General features: G+C 42.7%; 1 long non-coding RNA gene across 1 annotated transcript; it reads right to left on the bottom strand.

The window, feature by feature from the left end:
* Positions 1-714: 714 nt before the first annotated feature.
* LOC126044284 (uncharacterized) lies at positions 715-7,091 on the bottom strand. Its single transcript, XR_007507624.1, has 3 exons — positions 6,638-7,091; positions 3,908-5,759; positions 715-750 (listed from the first exon to the last, which is right to left on the bottom strand). It is a non-coding gene; the product is annotated as an uncharacterized LOC126044284 (long non-coding RNA).
* Positions 7,092-12,625: the final 5,534 nt, after the last annotated feature.

The raw sequence follows: 12,625 nt of genomic DNA, 5'->3' as shown, positions 1-12,625 counted from the left end.
ACTTGTCTCTGTGACCTTTCAATCACTGTAAAATGTACTTGACGTATAACTAAAGTACTGCCTCTTGGTCATATGTTGTCATTATACACCAACCCTTAACTCAGCTACAGGGATGCTTTAACTACATCGACTAATCCAGTAGAGATTACAAGCTAAAGTTCAAACAGCAAAATCTGAAGGCACTTCATGCAAGAATTATGAAGTAGAAAGGGCGTAAAGAAGGATGCTCTTAGCCCCATAAGTACTGCAATTCCTTTTGTATTTTCAGAGGGACAGGAAAATTCTGCCCCAGAAAACCCCATGACAGAAGAACAGTTCTGCATGCTCAGAAATATAGGATGTGGCCTTAGCAGTCTTAGCTGCATGTGCAAATGGGTACCAGAGCACAGCACACAGCAAAGGCAGTGTTTCCACCCAGGGTACGTTAACTGGCATGTGAGCATTAACCTGTCTGCATCAAGTCACTGTGGAGCACCTCAGCTCACAACTGGGGAAAATGAGATGAGATTTTCAGTAGGTTTTTCTAGTTTCAGCCATCGATGGGAAGGGGATCCAAGGAGTTTTGAGCTTCCCGTTGCATCACTGGCAAAATAAATTTAAGACATGAGGAGGGCTTGGATCATCCCCAGAAACATCACCCTGGGCTTGCATAGAGAGAGAACAGGACTTGGCAGACCCTCTGAGGAAAAAGGAGGACCACTTACTTGCCAGGTCAGACCCAAGCCTTCTCCAGCTCTATGATGTTTCAGCCTGTCAGGTAAAATGAGACAGAAACCGATGACTATGACATGCTATCTAAAGTATAATGAAAAACTGGAAGAAATTAACTTAGACAAAAATAATGCATCATTCAGGTGTTAGTCCTTTTGGACACAGAGTGAATTACTGTTATACATTCCTGTGAGTTGATGGACATCAGCCCATGACCCAGCGCCAAGTGCTTGAGTGTTGTCCTGGTTTCAGCTGGGACAGAGTTAATTGTCTTCCTAGTAGCTGGTACAGTGCTGTGTTTTGAGTTCAGTATGCGAAGAATGTTGATAACACACTGATGTTTTCAGTTGTTTCTAAGTAGTGTTTAGTCTAAAGTCAAGGATTTTTCAGCTTCTGATGCCCAGCCAGCGAGAAAGCTGGAGGGGCACAAGAAATTGGCACAGGACACAGCCAGGACAGCTGACCCAAACTGGCCAAAGGGGTATTCCATACCGTGTGATGTCCCATCTAGTATATAAAGTGGGGGAGTGGGGTTGTTGGGATAGCTGCCTGGGGACTAACTGGGTGTCAATCGGCAGGTGGAGAGCAATTGCACTGCACATCATTTGTGTATTCTAATCCTTTTATTATTACTGTTGTCATTTTATTAGTGTTATCATTATCATTATTACTTTCTTTTCTGTTCTATTAAACTGTTCTTATGTCAACCCAAGAATTTTACTTCTTTTCCCCATTTTCTCCCCCATCCCACTGGGCGGGAGGGGTTGAGTGAGCGGCTGCGTGGTGCTTAGTTGCTGGCTGGGGTTAAACCACGACAAGTATGGAAATGGGGCTCCTTTAAACCAGCACCTCAGTGACCTTTACTGAACTGCAGTACCACAGAAAGTTGCAAACATCCATCTGACTAGCATTATAAACGGCTGTACAATTTTGATGTTGCCTTTCCCTCTAGTAAAAGAGTCAGTTTTAGAGCCACAAGAATAAACTTGACCTCTTCTTTCACACACTAGTAACTAAAGATATTCTCTCCAGAGGGCTTCTTCCTAGCACTTGTCTTTTTTAAGCCCTGTCATGTGTAAGAGTTTGTTGTAGGTTTAAAGAAATCAAAGTGCAATGTGTGCTATCTTTCACCAGTCCCTGGTAATATTGCCAGGAAACTTAGCAATTCTTTTCTCAGCCTGGAGCCTGAAAAATAAAAGACTCTTAATTTCCATACTGGCCTGCACTGTAAGCGCTTAATATTAGAAAAACAGCACTTATAAAGTGACATCCAGCTGTCAGTCCCTTACATTTTCCTTCAGAAACCCTAATTCTCCAGTCATATTTGGTGGCAATTTTGTTCCTTAAATACCAAATTGGAATGGAAGTCTATGAGCTGCATCATCTCACAGTCTGATCAAGGCTGCTTAGAGTACGAAGCACATGAGAATTAAGTGATGCAGGTAATGCACAAAGTTTCATCAAAGAGGGCAGCAGTACCAGCTCATTACAAGATCATTCAGCTTCGGTACAGATTTTATAAAAGTATATCATAACATGAAACTAATGACTATTCTTGCTGGCTTGACAGCAGAAAAGTATTAATAGGCAAACCGCAGCCTCTGAATACCTCTAGAATACAGCGCCCTAATAATAAAAAAGTGCTGAGTTATTTAAAAATTCAGTAAGGTTCATTAATGATTAGACATAGATGAGTTATTCCACCTTTAGTAATTCTTCTAGTTGGTTCTTCCATTACAAACTTTAGGGTCTGTACCCATAAAATGCTGAAAGCCTTCATCTCCCAGGACTAGGATGGCTTTGGTCTACCACCAGAAGAGGACACAAGTCCTGGCGGATTACACAGCATGGTGATCATGGTGCTTTCCTGGAGACACTCAGGCCTCACAGAGAAGGTCTGGATGCATTCTTTCTAAAACTGAGCAGATGACACTCATTAAAGTGTACAGGGCACCGATGCTTCTCTTATTTATAGAAGAATTCAATAATTAGACTGTACAGCTAAGATATACAAGACCTCATCCAGTTGTCTTCTCCCTTTTGGAAGATTTTAGCCTCCTCTGTGCCACTTTCACGGAGGCTGCAAAACTTGAAGGCTTAGGTGTATAGGTTGTCATTGCTTTTAAAATGAGAATGCAACAAGGTTGCAAGAATGGCCAGGTTAAGGGCTGATTTTGCTTGAAGCCAACAGTGCCCATCACAGGACCTCTTAGTCTGTCAGCCAACCCCAGCCTCTGGAAGGAAAACAGCTCAGAGGGAAATTATGTTGCTTCAGAAAAGCAGTTTTCTGTTAAAAGTCCAGTTTTCTTTTAATCAAAATAAACCCTTCGTGGCCTTCACCACTCAATATCAGTTGAATAACGGGCCAATAACCTGCAACTCAGCTAAGCAGAAATAGCTTCTGTTACCACTAGAGCAAACAGGCATGACAATGGAGACAGTGGGTAGAGGGAATTCCCCCGCTGGCTAAACCATTAAAACTACATAGTGTGAACATGGGCTAAGGTGAGAACTTCTCATCTCTGGAGAGTTCTTCACTCGTGTGTGGTCATACTTTCCTCACCACGCAAGCACTCCAGCCCCTAACCAGCCTGGGGCTCCTCCACTGACCTGGCTGCAGCTTATCGAGGTCCTTCTTGTGCTGGGGACGACTGGATCCAGTGTTCTGGATGTAGTCTGATAATCCACGTCCCTCAACCTACCGGCTGTGCCCCTGTCTGTGCAGCCCGGGAGGCTGCTGGCCATCCTTGGTGCCAGGGCATTGGGTTGCCCACCAAGACCCCAGAGATCTGTTCCCCAGCCTGTCCCCCCCAGCCTGGGCTGCTGCAGGGGTGATTCCTTCCCAGGGACAGTCCTGGGCATTTCTCCTTTGGTAGAGTGTCTACTGTGACTGTCCGCTAGATAAATGGTTGAAGCATACAACCATGAGTGACAGGACCAGATTGAAAGTTTTGTCTGAATGACTTTACAGTGACATCCTTTTCCCCCTACATTATTTATGAATAGCAGTATAAACCTGCTGAACAGTTCCAGGTTTATCAGAAATAACTAGCAGAAATCTATTTCTACATCTACAAACACTGATTAATTTCTTTATACGTACATACAGCTTCATAACAGCCCTCAGTTTCTTTGAAGCAGCACATAAGCAATGCAGTTGGCATGCCAGAGTGTGTCACGTTCCCCTCTGTCATACCTCACAAATGCGTCGGTGGTGGAAGACCCCCTTGGGCCCCCCAAAGGTGGTGCAGGAAAAGCCCTTCTCCAGGACTTTGTCACTGCAGTCTTCTTTTCCCCGTAAGAGCATAATACAGGTTTAGAGAAATTGAAGTCCATTTTCCACTGTCTTCTACTAACCCCTGCAAGATCTTCTCAAATCCAGACTGTGTTTTTCCAAAGCTAGGTGTTGTGGACTCTATATCTCTTCATAGCACAGCAAGGTCTCAGACACCACTTTCTGAAGGGCACTGATCTCAGCTGGCCTGAGTTCAGTCTTTATCCTGGACAAATGAGAAAAAAAGCCAGTGACCAAACTTTTGAATGATGCTAACCAAACTCAGTCCCCACAGCCATCTCACTAAAATCCCTTTGAAAACGTTACACGGGCAAAGGTGCCTCTTCAGTAAATCTTACTTGGCATCACCTGGAAGCACATACTGAACATTGCTAGCAAATATGTCTTATATGACATTTGGAAAGAGATAAGTTATTATGTGAGAGGGAGGTCAAGTAATTCAAATTCTACTCAGTCAGAGTGAGTCTCCATCTAGTCTAGTATCTGGTATCAGAGATGTCAGCTTAAGAAAAGCTAATTAAAAGCAAAGCAATTACACAATGTTTCTTTCACAAGAACACCTCCATTTCTAGTAGTTTCAAGTTTAGGAACATGCTTAGCTGGAGTTTACATTTGGATCCAGATACTTAACAGGCACTGATAAGCCTCTGAGTCATAAATTTGACATTATTAAGTCATTTATATTTGTGGTTTCTGTAACTTCCTATTGGAACGAGTTCCACAATTTAACTATGCTTTAGATACGTGAAAAAATATTCACCCATAGCATTAATACAGAAACATAAACTTATGCTGCAGTAATATTGCTAATATTTTCCTCCTTTTTACGATGTGGATAACTGCCTGTGTTTTATAATGCTAAAAATGGAAAAGGTGGCAGTCAGTGTATAATTTCAATCGGGTAGCACTCTTTTATGCTTGATAGCACCACACTGGCAGGTTTGTATCTACCTAGTTGGAAAGCATCCATTACAAGAGGCATCCAGATGGAAGAGGAGCTTGTAGGCAGCTGTGGGCAACCGATGGCCAAGCGGGGGAGTAACCTGCTACAAAAGCTGCAAAGACTCCGGGAGGTCATCACCCACTGCAGAGGCAGCCCCAGGCTGAAGCTGCTGAGTTGCTCCTATAAACGCAGCACCGCGCAAAAAGCACCTGACTTGTTTCCATATCTGGCTTGGATCTGGAAGCAATTTGGCTGCTTTTATCTGCCACAGACTGTGATAAACATCCTGCAGAAGTTCAGCCAGATCCCACTTCCCCACCCCATGGGCTTATCAGCGAACTCTCCCCAGTTCCTTATCTCTTCTTCTCCGAGCAGCTGATGTGCTTCACAGGGATGCTCAGGGACGGCCGGGGACATCCTAACCCCAGGTGATACAGCACAGCGTGAGCATATCAGCATGATCCCATCCCGGTGACTCCAGTGACCCTTTGCATCCCATGGCGTGGGGTACCGCAGGGCAGTGCCCACCGTCCCCCATCTGGGTTGGTTCCTTGGAAACAATCTTCAAGCATCTCCCCACGCACACACCGGCTGGATTTCAGCGTTTCCATTAAGCAGGAGATCCCCATTCCCCGTGCAGCAAGTAGCTGGCTGTATACGCTGCTGTCAGAAAGGTCATGCTCAAACCATTCAAAAAGAGCTGGAGATGGAAATTTTAATCTTAGCGGTTGAGCCTTCTGCCTCTGACTTCTGGCGTGGGCTTTGGTTTGTTCTGTAGACCTCAACTGGACCTGAAGAATCAAGGCAAACCTGAAGAAAATATGTTTGTGAAATGGTAAGACTGTAAAATGACAGGGTTTGGTAGTTTTTGCAATGTGCATTCACGATTGTCTCATTTAAAGTATTTCTAAGTTGTTACAGTGAAAACCTTGTCTTTGGAAGACCTATAATTCGCTTGGAATAAGCAAAATACCAATTTATAAGATAAACTGATGGAACAGAACAGCCACATTTTAGTTCAGGCACTGACTCAAGCGCAGTCTGTGAAGATTTCTCGATCTCACTCAATCCAGACTGCAGACAGAACTTCTAGTTTGCTGAGCCCTGCTCTTTTCTGGTTTTGCAACATGTGTGGTTTATTGTTATTTCAAATGTTTTTTGTTAAATACTGAGAATACCGAGACAGAATTTTCTTCCCACTGGCACATGACACATGGTGGTTAAATCTGCTAAAAGGAATGTGTACATGCTGCGAGCAATCCAAATGAGGTCAGTGACAGAATATGGGTGAGTGTGCAAAACAGACACACAAAAAATTCGTGAACAGTTATGTTAATTAAATTACTGCACTAATTAGAATGAAAAGCGAGCCAAGAAGAACCGATCGGAAGAACCGGTGGCTGGTTACCATTGTTATTTTCTAAAGTCCTTCTGTTAAACATTCACATGAAAAGAAAATGATCATAACTTCAGTTCAGCAGCCGTTCTTTTATGAGACCACAAACTCCCTTGTCAACTGAAGGAAACAAGTTGATTTTTCTTAGGGATGGACCAAAAGAACCAAGTGCACCGAGGGTCTGGGCATGCTCCTGTGTTCGTCAGTCTATGTGCACCTCTCGTTGTCTTGCTATTGGCAGTCTCTACAGGTAGCACAGGGCTGTACCGTACATGCAAAAGTGTTTAATTACCTGGCACAGGTCTGGAAGATGGCTCAGCCCTTCATCTGGGGACTCAGCAGAGCTAGGCATAGGAGTCTGGGACTCAGAGCAGCTCTCTGTCAGCGTTACACAGTCTGGGCACATTCCGATGTCTTGTGATCTTTAACCGATAAAAGTTTCAGAGCTTGTCCTTGGCACAGATGAATATTGCCACCGTTCCAGCAGTAGGGCGTAGAAGCAAGGGATGGGCTCTGGTTGAGAGGAAGCTGGTGGCTGAGGTAAGATCAGAGCAAGGATTCTCTGAGGGAGTGGTGTCTCTTTTCACTGTTTCAGAAACATTTTCAGGTCTGAGGACAGCTCTGGGCTTGACCTGCCAGGCTGTCCTTCTTCCCTCACTACTTGAGTCTTACATCACTGCTCCAGGCTATTATTAAAATTGCAATGCCAGAAGGAAAACTTTTAAAATAATCTTCTGGACTTTCAAAACCTTTATGTCTTTGGATGGGAGGAAAGATAATGAAAATACCAGACACCGGTGCATTATTCAGCAAAGTGACTGCTACATCATAGAGACCCATGCCAGGGTTTGTGAACCGCAATGGAAATAAGTGAATGTGGATCGACTTCGGCTGCGTTTCCTCAGCATGCTTGGTCACCATCCCAGCCTACTACCATTCCACAGGACATAGCAATGATAGTTGGCCTACAAGTCTACCTATCTGTACATAATAAAAGTTTTTATTTTAAGGATTGCAGGACTGATCCAATAGAAACCACAGGCCTATTTGGTTTCTCTCATAAGTAGTGCCAGAGAGCAGGAAGGAACTGAGGATACCTCAGTAGAAAAGAAGAAGTCCAACTTCTCTCTGCTGGTCAAGCGCAGCTTGTCTCTAGACGAGACAGGGTTTCCTCATGGCATCACCAGGAGCTTATGAAAAATCCAGTAACAAATGTGGATACTTTTCAATAAACTTTTTACAAAAGAGCAAGTAGGGCAGAAACACCAGCAGCTGCCTGGTGAAATAATAGCATTAATTTTTTTTTATGGTAAATGGCATCAAATCTCAAGGCTAGTTTTATCAAGAAAATTTTCTTCTGTACTCAGTGCAGTGATTTATTGCATCCTTTTACAACATGAGTCCCTTAGTCCTGGCTCATGTGCAGTATGTTTTAGTGAGTGTTTAGGTCAATAGATCTGGAATTCTCCATTCATATGGTATTAAAAGCATCTCCTCACCTTTTGCAAATAAGGATTTTGTGAATGTTGTCGGTCCTCAACTTGTAATGGCCATGTCCCAGTCTGAAGAAGTAAGTCTACTGATAGTTTTCAAATAGCTGATCATAATGTTCACATCCTAGATTTTGAAAAGTCCACAGAAATCCTATTACCCTCACACAAGTAATCAGAGTGTTCTTCACACCCCTACGTCTGGTAACAATATTTTTGGTGTAAAGAGGTGCCTGGACAACAGATAAGTACAAATTGTACTTACGTCTTTGCTCTGAACTCAGGTCAGTAGGACAGTATTAGCACAACAGTTGACAACTGTTACCCCTTCCAGTGTGGCCAAAGCAATTCTATTAGAAGCTGTGCTGAGAATAGCAGTGATTTAGAAGTAGATAACCAAGTTATTTTTAGTTTGGTGCTAAATACGAAATTTATAATTCATTTGGTGTAACAGGCTGAGCAGGCAAAGCGGTTAAATGTTTTATTGTCCAAATCAGAACTAAGAGATTTCCATTTTGCACCATCTACTTTTGGTATTTCAACGTGAAAACGAAACAATCTTCAATTCCAGTAGATTTGGATGAGTTTTGTTGTTTCATTTTCTATGTGCCATGTAGATTTGAATCTCTCACAGCACAAATATAGGGGTCTAATATCCTTTACTCAGGTTTATAAGACTAATTACCTCTTTAGGCTGTAATGTAGTCAACCGTATCTTCTTTGGTCTTTTTGCTTATATGAATTTATTATATATGATTAAGCTTTGTAAAGAAATAATTTGTAACTGAATTGGCATAACAGAAACTGAGTGTAAAAAAACCTTGGCAAAGTGCCTGTTTCAGTATATTAATTCTGCCAAGTGAGTTGATAATAAGATTGAACTGGATTTGAAAGATTAGAGAGACTTGGCTTAGAAGGACATGAAGGTTAGTTCCATACAGTTTTTCAGCTGCTTAAAGGGAGCCAGTATTTGAATTTTTGTCTGTACTTTTGTGATGAACTCTTTCTATAATCTTCTTTTGTGGGGAAAAGGGTGCCAAAATTAAAAAATTAAATAAAAATAGCTGAAGATTTATTTCCATTAGCTTTGGATGCTGAAATTGATCCACACAGTCCCAAGGTTTATTAACTCAGAAGCTTATGTGTCAGGGCTTGCCAGATAACTGATCGGGTGACCTACATGCTACGACAGCATACCCAGACTGCTCAATTTCAAGTGTTTTTATTTTATGCTGCAGACTGTAGGCAGAGCAACATGGCAAAATTAAATCAAAGGGGTCAGTGAGAGATGCCTTGTTGCTTCTTTCACTGATTTTGCAGAAACTGTTTCTTGCCTGTTTTAACTGCAAGACAGACTGCACGAATGGTTGAAAATAGAAGTGACTGCCCACAGAAAGAAGTAACTAGGAAAAGCAGACAAACACAACCCTGAAGAAATCAGCAGCCTTCTCAGGCCACCAGGTTTTTCTGTGTGATGGGTGATCAAGCCCTGTTTGCAGCTTCTAATGCCTGTTTCATATTCATCATTCATAAATCAAAAAGTCTTGGCAAATTCAAATGTATCTGTGATTTTGTGAAGACAGATGAAGAAAATCACTTTTTGTGTTTGTTTGTTTTGAGCCACACTATTATAAGGCATTGCATGAACCCTATTAAAAATGTCTTGCTGTATTCCACGATTGCATCTTTATATGCCTGCAGGTTTTCTCTGCACTTGTGGCACCCAGGTTAAACATTTCTATAATAAGCCCAAAGCAATGCATGAAAGCAAAGAACCAGAGCTATCAGTCCAGTACATCCAGAAATACAGCTAAGGTGGATCAGACCTTTTTAGTCAAAGGCTTGGGGATAGAAATTGTGGAAACCCATTTTGTAATGGTATTTGCTGTCCAGATACTTCCTGAGGTGAAGATTTTGTTTGACTCTTCTACAAACTTGAGCCAGTTAAACAAGCCTGGAAATTCATGCTTGTTTGGGGCCCTTCTGAGGGCAGGTGACTGGAAGGAGACCTCCAACACAGGTTGGAAGTTATTCCGTAAAATTATCACGCTCTGCACGGTGTGAAAGAAAACTGATACGATACTTAAACAATCGAAATCGTGTTAGAATGGCAAGAATCAGCTCTGGGGAACTGGGAGTAAGTAACTGCAATTGCTTTGTAAGACATTGTTATCTTGCAGAAAGAGGACTAGGTTCTCCGCCTTTCACTTTCTCCTGCCCTTCCTCGGCTCCAATTAGAGCAATGCTTTAAGTAGGTATTACCCAGCAGAAACATCTCCTTCTAATGTGGCTGGCAATTCAGTAAATCTGGATGTGGAGGGCAGAGAAGAAAAGAGACAGGAGTTCTGGGAGCTGCTGGATAATCAGTCTCTGCCACCTCTCAGATGCTGCATAAAGCTCCTGCCCTTTTCCCCTGCCAGAAAGATGAGCCAGGTGTGCGCGGGAAGGAGAAGAAACCTGAACCACGGCAGTCCACGGCCTGAGGTGTGGAAAGGAGCCCACACAGCAGCTCTGTTTTCCCTCCAGGAGCCTTGGAGAGCCCTGGACCTTGGCAGCCCCACGTCCTGGCATGACCCAGCCCAGGGCTCACAGCCATCCCACAGCCTGGTGCCCACCGAGCAAAGCAGGGCAAGCTTAGCACGTTATCTTCCATTTCCCCGCCCGGCTGACCAGACCCAGAGCCAAGCAGACTGGAGGGAACGTGTATCTGTACGTCCTGGCGTGAGCTGGACTGGGGGATGCGAGTCAGGCGTCCCCTTCTCCAGGCTGTGGCAAAGGGGCTCTAAACTCCCACGAGAGAGAAAAAACTTGGCCAACGGGTCAGTAGCTGCGTAAAGCTCCTTTGCCAGACCTGCCAGAGCCATCGGTATTATTTTATAACTAGCTTTCTTGTCTCCAGAAAACATGTTCAGTAGCCAAGGGTTGTGGGTATGTTCCAGCCGTGGCCTCGATCCCAGGTGTCATAGACCTCCTTGAGGTTTCCTTAGGTGAGGCATGACTAAAACTCTGGATGGGACAAACTACCCAGCTACTACAGGGCAAAGGACAGGACGAGGACAAAGGACAGAACAAAGGTCTCTCTGTTTCCTTTGGGCTTCTGGTGCAGAGAAGGTGCAAGGTCAATGTATTTTACCACCTTCCTCTAATATGTACTGAACGTACAAAAGAAAGGCCACAAAGAAAGGTGACTTCTTACAAATAGAGCTTAATGGTCTACATTTTGGTCATGGAGAGATTTTGCGATCGTAATAAATCTTGAAACACATTAATATATCTGCTGTTCAAGATGGAGCACAGTTGTAGAAAAAGGTACAAAATATTTTATTCATAAGTCTAGCAAGACTGGGAACTCAATCCAATTGACTGCACTGACCTACTTTTCCTGAATACCTGATCTCACATAGCCGGGCCGGTTGTCTCAAAACTGATAGTACAACAGGTGAACATGCCTTCCCGGCCACTTGGGAGTAGTGAGCTAAAGGATGATTTTAGCTGCAGTGTTTTCTTCTTTGTGCTTTATTTGAACTGATCGCAGTGATAGAATGATTTTTCCTTTATTTTTAGTATCTGGGTTTGGTCAGGCTTGCTGGCTTAGTACCTGCTGAATGTAGAAAACCTTTAGCATGAGCATTAAAATGATGTTGCTGTCTTTCCTGCAGCCTGGAGTTGTAGCTTGATTAGCATCACTACAAATAATTTACAAAATACATGTGCTTGTTCACTGTATTGTAAAACTGTGTCTTGTCCATGATGCACTCTTTCTGTGGCAGATTTCATCTATTGCAATTCAATATCCTGAAGTGGAAATTTCCAATCAGTCTTTTTAATATTAATTTATGGATACTCTAATTACTGCCACTTATTTGAAACGTCTTACAAAATAGACTTTGATATTCTACAGGCCTTTGTATAAAAGATGAAATGGAATTTGGCATTCCTCTCCATTTTTCTTTTCCTTCTTCTAAGTAATAGGTTTCTTCTGTATGTTTATTCCTCACTGAAACATAGCACTCTCCCTTTTTTTTTTAAGAGCAGCATGCTACGTGTTACTTGCGCTAATGAATTGGCATTTATAAAGCAGAATGTATACCGTATCTAAGACGACTGCTGTGAAAATGCCTGAGTTGCTGCACTCTCTAAATAGAGCACAATTATGGCATACGGTTGGAGTGCTTTTATCTGTACTGCCACTGCTGGAAATTTAACTGTGTATGTGACCTGAATATTTAGAGCTCAATGGAAAATTCCATAAATGTAGTGTAGCTTCAGAGAACCTAACAGCTGTTACAAATATTATACACATTATACAGCATTGCCAAATGATACATATGAAGCCCCTCTCCCATCCTGGGTGTATTCTGTCACTTGTACCGATGCAGTATTTTAAAAGTCCCTTTGAAGATTGCAATGATTCTAGGTGCTAAGTAGCTTGCATAATAATTCAGTGGTAGTTTTCCCTGTCTGTATATTCATACTCCTTCCTGGCTGTGCGCAGTTAATGTTCAAACCTGAAAAGGGAGGAAGAAACTATGTAATACGTAGACCACGCTTACTGTGTGCCTTTTTTTGCCTAGTTTAATATACATGCTAAAAGCCACGACCTAGCTGAGCAAATACAAAAAGAGAGGGAGCAGCTCTTCACGCTTTTAGAAGGTTTCTTATAGTGGGACGAAGCAGAGGTGCAATATATCCATAGATGCTCCCTCTCACTCTAACTTACTACCGGAGTGCACCAACACCCCAGAGCATCATTGTAGTAGGAACTGCAGAAACAACAAATAAGAGAGTTT

This window comes from Accipiter gentilis, chromosome 11 (genome assembly GCF_929443795.1).
Source record: "Accipiter gentilis chromosome 11, bAccGen1.1, whole genome shotgun sequence".
Lineage (NCBI taxonomy): Eukaryota > Metazoa > Chordata > Aves > Accipitriformes > Accipitridae > Astur > Astur gentilis.
Note: the sequence above shows the minus strand (reverse complement) of the source record. Positions and strands in the feature narration are given on the sequence as shown.